The sequence below is a fragment of the Notothenia rossii genome, assembly GCF_949606895.1.
Source record: "Notothenia rossii genome assembly, chromosome: 11".
Taxonomy (NCBI): Eukaryota; Metazoa; Chordata; class Actinopteri; order Perciformes; family Nototheniidae; genus Notothenia; species Notothenia rossii.
Window position 1 is genome coordinate 18,771,313 of NC_136910.1, and position 12,218 is coordinate 18,783,530.

Genomic DNA, 12,218 nt, shown 5'->3' on the forward strand with positions numbered 1-12,218 from the left:
TTCGTTCATGTTTGACTATTGTTCACTGTGGTTTGTTGTTGTTTGAAGTCATGAACGTTAGCTGGTGCTCCAGTATAATCGGTACTCATCCAGTGAGAAACGTTCCGCGGTGCAAAAATAAGTGCGATTAAAATGCGTTAATTTTTTTAAAGCGTTAATTTTTGTGTAAATAATTAATCTTAATTAACGCGTTAAAGTCCCGGCCCTACTTTTAACTATTTTAGTATACTATGAAAACTACTTTATTTACACAAAATCATTTTTGGGTATTTCTGCAATATATTACATTTTTTGTGAAGATGTATACATTTCTTTAACATTTTAGAGATGCTTTATAATAAGATTTCTTTGTATTCTACAACAGTACAGAATACAGTTATTTTTTCTTTTTTTACATTTTGTTATATTAAATTTAAGGTTTTACTGCAACAAAAAAAAGAAAGTTGCCTTCATTTTACATGCAGTAAAATTATGTGTATTTTATGTGTTTTTACATAGAATTCAATGTAATTTAACATTCAAGACAATTAAACAATGGAATTATCCTGTAAAAAAACGATAATTTCTCATCAAACCAATTTACAGAATAAAACCTTTATTTATTTTTAAATAAAAGTAATTTACTGTATTTTTATGGTATTTACACTTAATATAGAAAAACAAGAAAGGTCTGTAAAATAATACAGTACATTTCTGTGAAAAATTGTTTTGTTTTTTACAGTGCATGTAAAGGGTCTATAGATCTCCAGGCATGTCTGTCTGCTGGCCCTTTTTTCTTTCCCTTATGCTGCTTCCTCATTTTTGATACTGACATTTTATTTATCCACAGAGCTAGTTCAGTACTTAAATTAATGCATCATTGACCTGAAACTATCACAGAGCGCGGTATCAGTACATTGAGTGTTTGCCTTGACAGGAAATAGAAACATGACACTGTATTTCATAGTATTTTTCCAAATGAAGCCAACAAAGCATTTCAGATTTTCCTGTCTCGAGCTATATAGCCAGTGAAACACTTAATAGTGTGTTATAGATCAGTGTTTCTCAAACTTTTTCATACCAAGTACAACTTGACCAATAAAAAAACACTCGGGGACCACCTAACTCCACAAATATCCCAAATCACATCGTTTTTCTAGAACAGATTACAAATCGTGGACCTACTTCTCACTGTACCGTTTATTAAATATAGCTTGTTGTATTTATACAGTAAATGTTCGTGCTAATACATTAAGGAGACATCCCAAGCCAAACCGTTTTTCATGCTTGTCAATTTTGAGGGCCAGGGTTTCCCAACCATAGACTTTACTTGGGCTGGCCGCCCAGGTATATTAACGTCCGCCAAATTATATTTTGCGACCCATTTTGGTTGAATTTTTTTTTATCCGTCCGCGAGCACGACGTCATCTTCAATCGATGAACTACCCCTCCTGTACCTGTTCGCTTTGCTATCACGTGAAGGGTCTCCTTTATGCGCTCCGCAGTAACTCCGCTGCGAGGCTCCGGCGAACAGTTCATGAGCGTGCTCCACTAGCCTTTTTTTCAAAATTAGCTTATTAATCTCCACTTCAGTAGAACACCGAATTTTGAGTTTCATTCCTATCTTTGTTTTTACAAAGGGTTTTTAATATATCATTCATAGCCTGCCTGATAGAAGATGAATAACATGGAAAACATTGTTTTATTATGGCTGTTGACATTATGTTTTAGTGATACAGAGACCTTGAAGATATAGCAATTCCCTCTGCTAAAATGCCCTACTCTCATATGTCAACAAAATGAAACAGTGATATGGAAGATTCAGTGATATCTAGAAGGTAAATCTTTCATCGTATCCTCCACCAGCAGTGTCTCCCTGTACCATAACACGTCTTGGGAGTAATGCCTGCATTCTGCCAACAGGGAACAGTGCTGAACAGTGAACAGTGAAGCTGCAGTGTCAAACCTCGTTTACAACAAAATGTCACCTCGGTCACACTGTGGAGCTGCGGATGTTCTTTAGGGAAGCCACACATTATACAAAGTCTACAGAAAATGACTGAAGGCAAAGGTTAATGTGAAGCGAAGCGTTCAAAAGAGGACACGTGTTGAGACGTGCTACCCTGGTGCAGATGACTGAACATTGCCTGCCAGCCTCACCATGACCTAAACTAGGTTTGCTCTGGGAGTCAAATGCAGAATGAACATAAATGGTTGAAAGCCACTGTTAGAGCATTTTATTTAGGCTAAGTTATTGTGCGGCTGCTCTTGTAAACACAACATTTAAAGGTCCCATGTCATGGCCATTTCTACTGATCATAATTCCATTGTTGAGGTCTACTAAAATAGATTTATATTGTGCAATTTTCCAAAATCTCATTGGTTTCTCATACAGCATCTCTGTATCGTATGTGTATTCACTCTGTCCTAAACGGCTTGTTGGAGCTCCTGCCCCCCCCTCCCATGAGCCCAGTGGCCGTCTGCGAGACAGCGAGACACAGCGATACCCAGCCCGAAACCAGCCCGAACACACACACACCCGCAGCCTGGCTGGGAGTTTGTGTGCGCTCATAGACAGACTCACAGCCTCGCCGCGTCCCGCCGTCTCAGGTAGGAGAAATCGGCGGAGCTGCAGCTGAGAAAAGATTGAGTGTGTGTGTGTGAGGAAGTCCGCGAATTGGTCCATTTGGACCAATCCTCGGATTAACGTAACGGCTCCGTAACGTAACGGCTCCGTAACGTAACGGCTCCATTTGGGTATGGGCACGTCACGGTACCCAGGAAGAAAAAGAGAAATGTCCAGCGAGGCGTTCTGGGGCAGCATAGACAAGTATTTTCTGTGTTAGAGTTTTACTCTCTACAGGGTGTACTTTGAGGGTTTTTGACTCTGCAGACCGTTTACATGCAGAAAAACCTTCATAACACACAAGGGGACGGGTAATAACTGGAAAAGCATGACATGGGACCTTTAGAGACTTGTTTGCATTTATTAGAGTCAAATCTCAGCACCAAAACAAAGGTTTCGTAGTAGCGCACATATTCAACACTTTTAAAAAGATACCAAACCCATACTGAAGTGATCCTTTCTTTAGTTTCCATTGGTGTTGCTTGTCTCATAAAGGACAGCTTTCAATTATGCATACATCTCCTGTCTCTCTCCTCCAGAGAGTTGCCTTTTCAAACAAACGGCTAATCTCTGAGGAAATGTGCAAATGGCACAAAGTGAGACTGAGCAGATTGTGATAATGGTGCAGTCTGCAGCTGTTCATTTGGAATTTGAATAGGCGGCACACAATTATGTACGCACACACACACACACACACACACACACACACACACACACACACACACACACACACACACACACACACACACACACACACACACACACACACACACACACACACACACACACACACACACACACACACACACACACACACACACACACACACACACACACACACACACACACACACACACACACACATACATCTTGGGAGAAAATAAATGTCTCCACCCCGACTGAAATGAATTCACTCTCCCATATCAGAAGAAAATGTCAGCTCCAGTGAAGCAAAACTGTTTTAGAAAAGAATAAATGATGTACCTGTCTTTTTGACGGACACTAAACCCTCAGATCCCTCGTTATACGTTTCATCTATTTCTTTTTTGACACCATGATAACCGATTGAACAGCAGGAATATCCAGGTCGGTCTCAAAGTTCATTCCCATGCAAAAAATACACAGGTAGACAGCACACTTAACGAGCGCTGAGATATTATACCCCCCATGCGATCAATAATAATTTGTGGAAGTGACTCATCACCAGTGCGCTCGCCCTCATCACCCCTCAGGCAAAGTGCTGAGGCAAGGCTCTCCCTGCGTCCGCTGGGCCGGCCCCACTCAGACACGAGTGGCCTGCTGGCAGCGAGTCCATCTCCATTCATTGATCTGCTCAGCCCGGATCTAAGAAATATGACTTAGGCCTGATTCCCTAATGGGACCGCAAATGCAAGCAGTATGGCCGCGGTCTGCCTGCATGATGTATGCCAGGCGTGTGGACGGGCCTCTCGTCTTCTCATTGTCAGCTAATCGCCTCTCTGCCTTTCCTCGTGTCTTGGTCGGGTTATAGATAATAGCCGTGTCTTCCACTCTAACACCCAACCCCTATCCTGCTTCAGATCAATGTCATATACAAATACATACATATCCCCCCCCCCCCCCCCTCACCCTACTCTGTAATATTCCATTGAACTTCCCACAGGGGACAGGGCGAGTGCTGTGGTTATGGCTAAGTGTTGCAGTTATGGTTATGCACATACATTTATAATCAAACGTATGGCCCCTCTAAAAAGGCACAAGCATCTTTGGTGCAGCACCGCAATTCATATACAGGCTCACTGCCCACAACTGTAGATTATCGACATTTGGATAGGCTGTTAAAATGTATTGACTTTAAAAGACTTAGCAATATTCTACTCAGTTGAAGTAATATTTAAAAAGTTGCCAAAGAGAAAAGCCCTGCTTAGTGAGTCTACTGATGATATCTTTCCACAATATTGGAAAGGTGACAGATAAGATCAGCCCAATCGATCATGTAGAAGGGTCATATTTTCTTTCCAGTACACAAATGCAACATCAGTTAATCTTGGGGTTTAGTCAGAGAAGCTATATTAAAAGTTGAGTTATAAAAGCAAACCTATAAGGGGCTTTAACTAACTGCGAATTGAAAACTATGAACTAGCTCCAACTTCTTTAGCGTGCAGGTAACCAGAAATAAGTTTTGCAACCCAAAATATGTTTGTGTAGTGTAGTGATTTTAAAATGACCAAATTCAGTCAAATGTTCCACTTTTAAACTCAGTTAAACTTCAATGTAGAACAATATCATGCAAGTTTGCATATGAATATGGTATTAAAATGATAGTGCACAGGTTTTTTTCTCAGCGCACTGGTTTACAGGTGTTCCCAACCTAATGGGTTTGTGAAAACTTAAAAGAAAATGTCTACATGTGATTCATCTTCAACAGTTTGATAAGTCGACCAGCTTTGACCATTTTGCCCACATTATATTTGAATCACTATGTAAAAGTGATGCAAATAAAATATGCAGCATTCGAGGGAGGTTCTCATGCAAAGCGCCTACATGAACTGTAGCTTCATGCCTTGGGCGCTCAGGGTGGCTATAGTCGTAGAGGTGGAGCGTCTGGCAGCAGCCAATGGACACCTCTCCTCGTCAAAACTTCCTCCAACTCAGTCCGTAGGGTCGAAATAGAACGATAGTTACGTCTGTAACTACAGTTCTATGAGTCCCGGATGACCGCCAGAGTATCCTGTCGCTCAGAATTCTTGTGTGCTCGCGAGAAGATTCTGGGAACAGATACTCTGACGACACCGGCATATGTAGCTGGTGTCACGTGGGTCACAGGTGACTTTGTTGTTATTTGGTACTCGAGCTGTGCATGCGCGCGATGGCCATCCGGTGGTCATCCGGGACTCCTAGAACCTTAGTTACAGACGTAACTATCGATTTATTTTGTGACCCTTTAGGGCTAGGAAAGATTACAAGACTTTTGGCACAATTTTCTTTGATCCAAGACTTAAACCCTCCAATTCTCACAGAATCCCGACCGGGGCCGAGGAGGGAGAGAGGCGTTGGACAGAAAAACCTGATTTACATAATTAAAATGTCATAGGAATCATGATGCAAGGTCCACTTGGAATGAAAAGGAAACAGATAGATAATATGAGTCATCAAATACATACAAACGACTCACACCCACCCCGGCAGCTGGAGAGACAAAGGGATGGGGCAGAGCAGGAGGTCCAGCCGGAACTGAGATATACACTGTCAGTATTCACTGACGTAAATGCGGTTGCAACCAAAGCGAGATTACATTTATATGAACTTGAAATGTATACTACTGATTTTGCAACTGGCGGATTAGAACTCATCGCACGGACTCTGGAAATTCACTTGAGACAGTATGACTCCGTATAATCTATTCAGATGAGTGTTAAAGGGCCATTTATGAAGGAGCAAGATGTTCCTCCTGAAGTATTACTTATTGGCCAGACATTTCAGAAACTCAGGGAGACAACAACAGAGCAGATACATTTGGCTTTCATTTAGCATATCAAACAGGTTCTCTTCAGCCCAAATATCAAGAAAACATCAGACTTCTGCAATCGAACTGTGCTAGAGTTTGCTCCGAAAAAGGCCAAGCTCATTTAACCAGAATGCAATGATTGCGCCTGCAAGACTCCAATTAAACCGCACCACAGTTTGATAAAAACAGTCTCAACGTTTTGTCAAAAGTATGCTACATTGTACACATAAAACGATAACGATAACGGTTCCCAAGGTGGGTAGATCTGCGAACGAAACGCTCTGGGGGGGGCAAGCGGCTCCGTGTTTTCCTGATAACGTTGAAGCAATAGCCCCGCCTCTCCCACCTCTCCTGCTCAGAGATCAGCTGCTGGGCTGTCAGAAGAGGGGGAGGAAAAGAGAGGTTCCGTTTTATATTCTTATATGATTATATAGAGTCGTTATCAATTTGTTTTAAATCTCAATAAAACACAGCCACACATAATACAAAGTGTGTTGCCTGTGTTGCAGCGTGCTTCCTCGAGGCCATGTAGACAGGCAATTTTCTTGCATAAATGTATGTAGGAGGTAATGGGGAGATGTACTAGCAGCAGCAGCAGCCACTGTGGCTGACCTTGGTGCTCCTCTTGCCGAGCACTCAGCTCAAACCAAGGGAGGGGGGAGGAAAAAGAAAAGAAAAAAATCACTGTGAATAATTTCTTAATGCTTTCACAGAGGAACAAGGAGGTGCCGGGGAAGGCTCTGGGAGAGGGAGGGGAGCTAGGAGAACAGAGACAGTGAGAAGTTGAAATGGATTATAGTGAGACAGAGAGCAAATAAGAACTGAGACAAAGAGAAAGAGGAGAGGAGGAGAAACGTGATGATACATAAAGTCACAGTAAAAAGGAGGCATGGATGAAAGAAAGGCTGAAAGGAGGGGGGGGGGGGCTGTGTCCAGTGTCCTGGGATCCTGCTGCAGTCTACATTATTCATCGCAGCACCAGATTCATCCAGGGTGACTTACAGCGCTCATCATTTACATGCCATCACCTATGAATTATTAAAATAATGATTCTGATGATTATCTATTAAGTATGGTCCCATCTTTCTGAAGGGAAACATTGGCCTAGAGGTCAATACTGAGCAGCTAGGGCTAAATTAGACCCTGAAAAAAGTAAACATACTGTAGTGGTACATACATGGTGGTGAATGTTCCACAGCAGCAATGAGATGTCTGGCCGTCTAGTCGGTATGCTGTGGTTGCCTTTTTCTTCTGTGTTTATTGGCTGATTGCAAACCAACTTTATGGTGCATATCGCCATCCATCCAGTGTGTAGCTGCTACTTTGTTAAATCAATTAAATAAGGCTTTAAATAAATTCCCATTATCAGTAGGTAATTTATCATCACGGTATACATTGCGCATCCCTATAATACAAAAAGGTACAATACCTACTCTTCATGAGAACATTTTTAAAATGCTAGTGGAAGCTTTAGTGGACCATCAGCCAAGGAAAATAGCTACGGCCTACACAATGAGTCTCATGTTGAAGCCTTGCCGCCCACAGCAAATCAGTGATACATACAACAGTTTCTTGTTTTGGCCATCAATATTGGCATCTTCTAAATATATTTAAATAAAGAGCGGAGATGTGGAAAAAGCTCTCTGTGAACACAGTGCAGCTGTCATGTCCTAACGAGAGTGTGATCAGCTTCTGTGCTGTTATCTTGTCACAGATTGTTAGATGAAAGATATTGCACACATGGCACTGATAGCTGAATGATTTATATTTTTGATAACCCAGGTATTACTTGGTTGTGGGTCGATGTCATTTTACGATATCACCAACTCCCTGTCCATCACACATCTCATTACACCAAAAGTGAAAAACAATACGGCAAAAAATATTTTGATATTTCGAACCTTGACATTTCCAGGATCTGTAAAGATCAAGGTTTGATGATTAAATAAAGAATGATGAGATCTTGAGCACATGGTATTAACAGTAAATTGTGTTTAATATGGAGCATTAATTGCGCTCTTAATAAACACGTGTGTCCTTGTTGCTTAGGGATCAAGGTGCTAACAATGACCCACAAAGACCCTGTGTTCAAGTCCTTTGTTGCATCCTTTGCTGGAGCTATCCATTAAGACCAAAACCGGCAGAAACATAATCGCCATCCATTTTGGTAATAGATTCATAATTTAAGTTTTTTTAAACGTCAGAACATGCTGTCTAAAGCCTCTTAAAAATGGAGATTAGCTGCTCTTATCTGTTTTTTTATGATATTAAACTTTATATCTTTAGGAGTTGGACTTGCAAAACCAGACATTTGAAGACATCACCTTGGACTGTGGGGAAGCCACTTTTCAAAACATTTTCTGACATTACCAAACGATTAATCGAGAAGGAAAATACTAGTCAGAAGCAGCCCTACTACTATACTGAAAACGATTCCCACATGTTCAGAATAGACCCATTGTTATGAGTTTGAAATTACAAGAAAAAATCTATATTTCCTATTATGAACCTGTGGAATAATTAACATTAGTGTAACAATAAAAGTCTTACTTTAATGCTGCTGTCCTGACTTTGATCCAATCCACATCGTTGGCCCATAGCAGCTTCCAGTCATCTGTCCGTAACGGTAAATAAACAATTTGAGGAAACTTTAAAAATAACCACCATGTAACCAACAACAATGTGTAGTGGCGTTGAATAATGGATCTTACAAATTAATCAAGAATATCATGATATATAATGTGTTGTGATAATAAAGTTTTGAAATTCTTCATGTTTTATTTTATACAGGACATTTTCTACTGCACATACTCACAGTTTTAAAGGCGTTGTGTTTCTCTGAATCAAAATAACCAAAAAAGCACTGGCACTGAATCAGTTTCCCCCCTGAACGTCCCATCAGCCAGAGAACAGCCTCAACTCTAGAGTACAAACAGTCCACATAAGGTATTGTTTGCATTGTTAGCATTGTTCTATATTTATTTGCTGTTGCTGTGCAGTAAACTTATGCTGTAGGCCTTATATAGTACATTTGATTAAGATGTGGTGATACAGCGGGTCGTTATTATAAACTAGATCCAGGTGTGACACGTTAAGAGGCTGCTGAGGCCTGGAAGTCTGGCAGAGTACAGCTAATCTTATCCCACATTATGAACTATAATATTCTGGTTCCCTATTGAGTGTTCTTGCTGTGCACAATTGCTCTGGCTGGTTTTAAAGAATGTGTATTGTTCACATTTTCCATCTGTTGGGGGTAAACATTCTTATACATTACTGTAAATGGATGTTAGTCATTCAAATCAATGCAAAAAACCACAAACAACTCTGGCTGCCTTCCAGTAAACTGCACATTATATTTATGGAGCAGCAAACAGGACTTGTATAGGAGTTTATATAATGAAACATGTTAACGTGTGGGAGCTTCCTTGAGGTCTGAAGTGAACCTTTTTCTAATGATAAGCTGACACTTTCGCTGTCAACTTTGAAAATATAAAAATGTTTTAAATGTGTCCATTCACCCTTAAACAGACAGTAAACTTCTTACTATTCACCTGAAACCAATCAAAATGTGTGTGGGTTGTTTCAGAATCGAATACATGTTATGGAGTTACTTTTTACCCTTCCAAGGCATTTCTGATATGATAAACAGAACCTATTTATTCGGATACAAAAGAGGAACTGTCCAGTAATAATAAACATTTTTTTAAAAGACCCCTCAAATCCAAACCATGGACTGTTAGCCCTCCTCCCATCAAGTAGGCGGAACAGGAACCTTAGATCCCGACCCAGCAGGCTTTTTAACAGCTTTTTCCACAACACCATAACCATCCAGAACTCTCAAACTCAAACACTCTCCCTCCCCCGCCATTATCCTCAAACTACATTACCAGCCCCACCACCCAATCCCCTTTGAATGTAATGGGGCTCAAACCCACAGCACCTCACACTCAGGGACATTGTACTCCTTGCGACAGACTTATGAAGTCTGTATTTAATATTCATTACAACTGTATTTAACTTATATTAAGCCTTAACTCTGCACCATATACAGTACGTATACGCTTCTAAATATGCACCTTATCCAGATATATGTATTAATATCTTTACATTTATGCACAATTACTACAAAATGGCTTGTTATGTGAATGTATTGAAACCTAATGCACTTTTACTACTTTTTGCACTTTCGGGTTGTATGTAAACTGCATTTAGATTTACTCTTTGCAATGACAATAAAGTTGAATCTACATTTATGTTATGCATTTGGAAATGTGTAGGTCTAACTCTTAGCTACCTCGAGTATTTGGAATGAAACTAATGATTTATTGGACTTGCACATTAAGAAAACTGGGATAATTAAATAAAATGGTCATGTATTTTATTAACTAGGCTACTATAACTTTGTTTAAATACAAACAGCAATTGTTATTCAATAACAGACACCTTTTTCTGGAATTAATTCAAAAGGCATGTTGCTATTAATGTCCTAGCAGTGGAAAGCTAAACAAAAACGTCATATACTTGGTTGTTAGCTAGCTAGTTTGTTACCTGTAGCCGCCATATTTTCTCCTTTTCCGTCATTTCGGAGCGAAAGTCCACCAGTTAAGGCCGAAAAGATGGATAATTATCTCCATAAATGTGTCCTGAAGCATCACTTTTATTTTAAGTGGTTAAGCTTAGTCGTGAGATGCTAAATAAACGGCAGAGGTGTCAGTTATCGCAGCAGGGGGCAGAAGATTGCGACAGACGGACGGACCTGCACTTGCAGTGGAGCAAATTAGTGGTCATTTTTCAACTATGTGCAGGGGTGCAATAGGTCAAATTCAAAAGGCTGATGATTAGAATGTTTTTATTTATTTTTTATTTTGAACTAGCCAATAAAAAACCTCAATTCACCTACTGAGAAGTATTAAGTAGTGTAAATAAATAGGGCACATTTTGGCTTTCACTAGTTTAACAATTAAACAATTGTAGCCTCACTAGTTTTGAGTCAACAAAGAGGCTTTAACATGTTAATAAGTAAAGCTGTTGCCTTCAAGCTAGTTGAAGAAAGTGTTTTGAACTAGTAAAAAGATAATTCTACCAATTAAATAATGAGCATTTTGGCTCACACTTGGTCAACTATAGGAGGAAACTGCTGATATAAAGGATTTTGATTAAATAGTTAAACTGCCTGCCATAATACACTATTCCATTATGGAATTATAACCCACATATTTTAGACCTGTTTCAACAGCAGACATTTAATTTGTCACACCAGGCGTAATAAATAATGGTTATACTATTAATGAGGGGTCCGTTTCCCAGAAATCAAGCATGCACAGGGCCAGGACAAGGGCCAGAATAATGGACTGCAGTTCTTATCAAGGTTATGAATAACAGCAATGATTTTCCTGCTATTAGATGTAGGAATGTCTGATTTAAAATCAGGTCAGACTTGTTTTGTAAAAGTGAGTTTTACCATGCTCTGAAAGATTCTCTCTAACACAATATAGACTAGTATCACTTTATGAATCATGTATTTTATTCACTGCTAGAGTACATCCACAAGGTTCCCTTAACAAATGACTCAGAGGTTATGTGCTGGCCAGAGAGCTTTAAACCAGATTGTATGATTTTCCCAGAAGGAAAGAAAATGTGTAATTCTTCTGCATTTTATCTTACTCGGAGGATCTTGTTAAAAAAGAACAAACTATAAATATTTTAAAGTTCAGTGACCCTGAACCTCTTTAAAAAACGTTTTGAATGCAACAAAGTTCAAAGTAGAATCCCATCTAATTATTTTTTGGATCTAACTTGACCTCAGGCAGCAGCTGTCAATGAGACTGCGTAATAACACAGGGGAAGAGGCATTACATTTGATGTTAAAGAAATACAGTACCTGACTGGTTTGAATAAAAAAGCCTGAAATAGATTCAATTATTAATACTCATCATAAGTGAAACTGTGAACATTCAAATGCAAAAAGGGGCTTAACTTTGCATACCAAAGTAATTGGTTCAAATTATAGGATTCTTAGGAATTATTTAAATGAAATGATTTACATTCCACATTGCAGTGTGTACAGTATAGATGGTCTGCAATACTTCTACTCCACGACAGAAATGTTGTATATATTTATTTGAA

General features: G+C 39.6%; 1 protein-coding gene across 2 annotated transcripts in view; it reads right to left on the bottom strand.

The window, feature by feature from the left end:
* thrab (thyroid hormone receptor alpha b) overlaps positions 1-10,864 on the bottom strand; it is a 216,573-nt gene extending 205,709 nt beyond the window's left edge. The window contains exons 1-3 of one of the 2 annotated variants that reach the window (XM_079660059.1): positions 10,641-10,864; positions 8,908-9,013; positions 8,643-8,706 (exon numbers count right to left, since the gene is read on the bottom strand). The gene's annotated coding sequence lies outside the window, so the exon portion shown is untranslated. The remainder of the gene's footprint in view (positions 1-8,642; positions 8,707-8,907; positions 9,014-10,640) is intronic. The other variant, XM_079660061.1, reaches the window with a different exon arrangement.
* Positions 10,865-12,218: the final 1,354 nt, after the last annotated feature.